Genomic DNA, 6,412 nt, shown 5'->3' on the forward strand with positions numbered 1-6,412 from the left:
AAAAAAAACCAGCTCCACAAGAAAAAGAGATGTCACTATATCTTTAAATGATATATTTTTTTTTTTATATGTGATTGATAAATGAACAAGTTGGTCTATTAAGAACCACAAAATAGATGGTTTTTTGTTTGTATATTTACTGACTTACCTTTGAGCCACGAAATTGCAGTGAATTAATACAATGGACCCCAATTAAGAACTGATATTTGAATTAAAATACTGGACCCATTTATTGGTACAGACATGAATTATTGGAATGTATAGATACTTTAAATGCAATGACGTACTACAAATCCCCTCTTATTTGGCGTGGAATGCTCATATTGTATTGGGTCAATTGAATCCGTTTCGTTAGAAAAATTGTATTGCGTATACAAGGCGAAATCTTATATTTCGTATATATATATATATTAATTAATTTTGAATCCTTTATCATGACAAAAAACAGTTCAAAAATTGCTTAAGGCCATAAGTTTGAATTTTTTGAATTGTTAAAATTCCTAGTTTAATTACGCTGACTCATAAATTTTAATCTGCCATCATAAATTTTATGGGATTGGTATTTCGTTTAATAAGAGCATGACATGCGGGTTTTTAAAGCTGGAAATGAAACTTTCACAGGTAAGGAATAAATATAAAATTTAGTTTTAAGCGGTGAGAGGTGGTAAAATATAAATTTCCCAAAGATGATCAGTAGGTGATATTTGTTGAAAAAGTATAATGGAGGACAAACATAAACTTATTTTCGATAGTAGAGGAAATAAAAAAGAAAGATTCATCATTGGCCACTGCTTCAGAGAGGTCAACTGTGGGCATCAACACTTGCAAAGCATGTAGTTGATGGAGGTGTGGAGTCAATCTTCACTGATGCTATCTCATTACCTTGGCATGTTAAAGCAATGTTGAAGAATGACCAAGACAACCTTCCAAGCTTCAGGATCAAAGCCAAAAAGAATCAATTCCAATTTGTCTATGATTGATCATATTTTCTTGATTGCTGGCTACGGTATTTCAAAGGGTTTCACAGTAATGTGATCACCTTATCGAGCTCTCATAATGTTCACTCTCTTTTTCAAAAAAGTCTCTTTTTGTATAATGATGAACTATTCATCCTATATATTACCCCTAGGCGTGGTATTTTTGAGCATGATTGTAACAATCACTTAGATGTTTTCTATTGGATAGTACCAACTCATCAATGTAGCGGAGAGTACATGTTTATGGCCCTCTCCCAATTGTAACTTTATTTTGCTATTGATAAACATGATAGGAGTCCATGCCAAACCTCCACCACCACGGAAGGTGAAAGTCTAGATGGATGGCTTATTAAAAAATGTCATATTCCTGTTCAATGTTATATATATATATATATATATTCACTGTCATATTTATATTCTCATCTGCCATCCGGCCATCCCTGTCTGTGTGACCCAAGAAATTTATTTTATATATTTTTATGGGTTATGAGGGGTTTTACGAAAATATGGAACCATCTACCTACTTCTCTGGCTTCATACCATACCGTTTCTGCATATTTTTGTTATGACTTATTAAATTTGATGCTTCTTCAATTAATTTGAGGTGAAGTGTACATGTAAAGTTTGATGTTTAATTTGTAGATATGAAGCATATAAAAATATACATTGATGATCTGATCATAGGGGAAAAACATTTCATAAATTAAAACAATTTCATCTAATAAATTTAGAGAAAAAACGTAAATTGAAACATTAATTAACTTTTGCGTAATAAGTATGTGGTAATTAACAAGTAGCTTTAAGTCTACTTTGACTAATAGCTTATGCAATTTGTAGCTTTAAGTCTGTTTTGATTTGGACTTTTTTTCCCCATAAGATCTATCTTTAGAGTCAAATGAGCTAGTTGTATACATTGTTTATTTGGTTAAATAATATTTTTTCTAGTTTAAGCAAAAAAAAAAAAAAAAAAAAAAAAACTTCTTCTTTTTGTCTCATAAGCACTTTAATTAAGTGTTTATCAAATATATAAATAAATAAAATTTATACGTCACTTTGATCAGCTTATAAGTTTAACTAAACACTCTCTAAATTTGATATCCCTAACTTGTTTAATTTAGTTAAACGTTCTTGTCCACCCCCCCCCACCCCCCGCCCATACCCCATATTATGCTTTCCACAAAGACCATTTCCCTTCACTTAAGATCCAAAAAAAAAAAAAAGAAAGAAAGAAATATCCTCAAGAGATACCATTGATCTTCTTCACACATGGACAGATTAAACTAAGGCCATGAGTGAATTATAATATGTCCAGTCAAATACTCTGCAATTAAGGATATAGTTGTCAACTTTAATTTTAAATTCTTAAAAGTAATAATTATTTTGAAATAATTTTTTGACTTAAAATGACTGCATGGAGGGAGTACCAATTAAAAACTTAGCGTACCGGTTCGTAGAAACCCTGTGGATAATCTGGAATTTTTGACAAATACATGGAAAATTCGCAAATTTTTAGTATTGACTTTTCATTAAAATATTTTAAAAAAGATATAATTTTTTTAATTATTGAGAATGCAGAAGAGTTGTCCATAGTCGTGGGATTATATAAGAGGAGAGAAATTAATTAAAGAAACTTGCTTTTGCACTAAAGGATACTTAATTAATGCGAAAACCCTGAGATGATTCTTTCTGCTACTGATAATTTCTTCAGAAAGTTTAAAAGAAAATATAGTGGGGGGTCATTCAAGTATACTATTAATTACTGCTCGAAAGTCACCACCCTTTATTTTGTCGCATAAATCATTTTAACTGTTTGTCAATTTATTTAAAAATCACTTTCATATAAATTAAAACTTATATATATTCGAGTTTCCAAATACTTAGTGAGTCTCAACTATCCCTTCACTAAAGCTAGAACGAGAGTTAGAAAAACATGTTACGCATACTAATATTTTGAAGGCAAAAAGCATGAAACAGTTAAAAGCAAGTTCTATGATAATAATAGTTTCGAAATATAAGATCTGCTCAAATCTTTTTTTTCCTTCTTATAGGGACTACCATCTGAAGTCAGAAGTCTGACTAATCTGATTTGATTTTTTCACCATATGATCAGAATTGTGGACGAATCCCTGCCTGATCGCCTGGACTGTGTTCTTGTGGCGGCGCATAGTTCAAGGTTCTAGCACGCACACATTTTATGTCTTACCGCGACTTAAGTAATACAAAAAAAGAAAAGTTGAACCAAAATAGTACAGAAAAAAAAAAAGCACATAAATAGATTCACGCACGAATTTCGCGCGTGCGACCAAACTCAAAAAATAATAATTGCCTTTTCACACACTAAATTAGTGCGTGAATGAAAACCAAAAGTTCCCCTTTTCACCTTTTCAACAATGACATTTGTTGTCATTAGCGCCCACTTGTCTTCTCTCTTTCTAAGTTCTCATTGCACCGCATCGCATGGAGTCCGAATCAAAATACCCCCAAAAAATCACTTTTGAACCAAAAATATCCCAATAAAAAAAAAGTTACAAAACTACCTTTAGATAAAAAATATTGCGTTGTAGAAACAATACCAAAAAGCAAAAAAAATTGGCCAAACTTTATTTTTTACAACACTTAGTGTTTTTTTTCATACTTTGACCAACGATTAGTCGTGTGTCAAGACTCCGAAACGTCAATATTTTATATAGAACCTGATATTTTTTTCTGCGAACAATAATGTAGGCCCAATACATCAAGGATAATGTAGACGTTCGATAGTCATTTTGGGGTTGAAATGCGTTACCAAAAGCAAAAAAAAATTGGAGCCGTTAACGCTTTAGCAAGTAAAGATTTTACCGCTATAGAAAAAAAAAATTTCTCCGTAAGTTATGACCATCTAAAGTTTGACGACGACTTTACAACTAGTTTTTCTCCCTATATTTTTTAGAATTATATTTATATTCAAAATAAAGTTATGTCTTGATTAAAAAATAACACGCTTAAATCAAAATCTTAAAAAATAATACACCCTAAAGTTTTCAAACAAAACTTACTTCGTGACCTTTCAACCCCTAAAATGACTATCGAACGTCTACGTATCCTTAACGTATCGGGCCTACATTATTGCCTTCGTTAAAAAAATATCGTGTTCTATATAAAATATTGACGTTTTAGTCTCGACACACGACTAATCGTTAGTCAAAGTATGGGAAAAAACACTAAGTGTTGTAAAAAATAAAGTTTGGCCAATTTTTTTTTTTTTTTGGTACCGCTTCTAAAAAACGCAATATTTTATCGCGCTAAAGGTAGTTTTGTAACTTTTTTTTTATTGGGATATTTTGGTTCAAAGTGATTTTTTTTGGTATTTTGATTCGGACCATGCGACGCAAAGGCAATGAATTTACAGGAGAAGAAGTTTTGAAGCTAATGACAACAAATGTCATTGGCTGAAAAGGTGAAAAGGGGGTGACTTTTTGGTTTGCTCATTCACGCACTAATTTAGCGCGTGTGCGGCAAATTATTTTTGCAAGCTGTTTTCACACGAAATTTGAATCCTATTTATGTGTTTTTTTTTTTCTGTACTACTTTGGTTCAACTTTTCTTTTTTTGTACTACTTAAGTCGCGGATTCCTATTTGGATGGGCTTAAAAAAATAACTTATAAGTCAATAAAAAAGTTAGAGCCCGTTTGATGAGGTTAAAAAAGGTGTTATAAAAAATAAATAAGTTAGTAGCCCAACTTATTTTTTTTTCACTTATGTTCGCTTTTTAAGCCAAATCCAAACGGGCAATTTTTTAGTTTATTTTAAGACAAAACGACTTTGTTCTGACCAAACAAACACTCAAAAAAGCCGAAAAAATTTAATAAGAACTTATGCCTAATCCAACAGCTCTCGTCATGAAACCCTTCTCAGAAACTTAAGATTACTCCGGTAACATCTTTCTGAAATTATTCATGTAACCCTCCGGTCAAGTTCTATTACTAAAATTTTCTTGAAATTCGTTGGAACAAGTTCAAATTCTTGCAAGTGAAACGGTAAATTTATGAGTCATTTGATGTCAAAACATAGTATATGTGTAAACTTTCTACTCTTAAATTTTAAAGGTTTTTTCTAGCTTTTTTGTCTTTAAACAAATAGGCATGGGAACAATTGCTAAATATTCTTAAAACACATATATTATGAAATTCTTAAACACCCAATCAAGCAAAAACACTACCATGGGTTTTGCTCAACTCAGTGGCTGAGCCACATGCTTCGAAGGGACACCCCTTCGCCGAAAAATTATACTGTGTAAATACGTAACAAGAATTTTTTTATGTATATATATTATGTATTGAACCCTCTTAATTTCGTCTTATATTTAATTTTTTATATTTTGATACCTCTTAATAAAATCCTAGTTCAGCTACTGGCTTCAACTCACCGGTCTTAATTAAACTCATACTACCATTCTAAGACATTTTTATCAAACACCTTAAAGACATGACTTTTTGGGAGAGAAGAAATTTAGTAAAGACACTCTTAACTCACCTTAAAATCCTTCTCTTATAGAAAGGTGTGATCCAATCAACTCAAATTATGTCAATCGGAATCTACATCCAAAGATTCATCACACGATACCCACAATTACTAGCACCACTAATACCTTCTTCAACCTTCAAGAACCCTAGATTCAAGATTCAGACCTTATAGTTCTTATGCTAATACTAATTTTCTATCTAGCATCACCCTTAATAATCTTAATCCATCAATATTGTCAAGAATCATGTTAATCTGAAGGATTTAATTTAAAAAGTGTGGTGGAAAACTTACCTTGGAGTCGCTAGGGTCCCGAGTTTTTTTTTTTTCTCTCTCTCTCTCTCAAAATCGTCCAAAGAAAGTGTGAAACTAATCTTAGAAACGTACTTAAAATGCTTGCTTCAAGACTCAACCGTCGCAGTGCTCAACTTTCGATCGCTGCTATAGGCGCCACTGCCCAAAATTTCCAACAACTATTTTTGGACTATCGTAGCGCGCGTGCCCAACTTTCGACTGCTGTGACGGTTGCTACTGTTTGACCAAAACAGTCAATTTATTTCTAACTCCACTTCACTTTTTCTTACTTCTAAACACTCATATTACTTTCCAAATATAACTTTTGAGTGTTTGAAAAATCTTGTGGCATCTTAACCACATATTCGGCTTATTTTAGCTATAATTTGCGAGTAGAAATTTATGGTACTCTATGCTTCTCTTTTATTCTATTCCGGAAAAAATGTCACATTTTTATATTTTAAAATAATTCAACACTAAATTTCTCATTTCACCTAATCTAAGACTTATTTTAGACTATATAAATTTTAATTTTTTCCTTGTTTTAATTTTATATCTAATCAAACAGTACCGTAAGACACAAATTAGATTAGGAGTAAGATGGATTTATGTGTCGGGCATATGGATAATAAATTCAACC

Source organism: Lycium ferocissimum, chromosome 4 (assembly GCF_029784015.1).
Source record: "Lycium ferocissimum isolate CSIRO_LF1 chromosome 4, AGI_CSIRO_Lferr_CH_V1, whole genome shotgun sequence".
NCBI lineage: Eukaryota > Viridiplantae > Streptophyta > Magnoliopsida > Solanales > Solanaceae > Lycium > Lycium ferocissimum.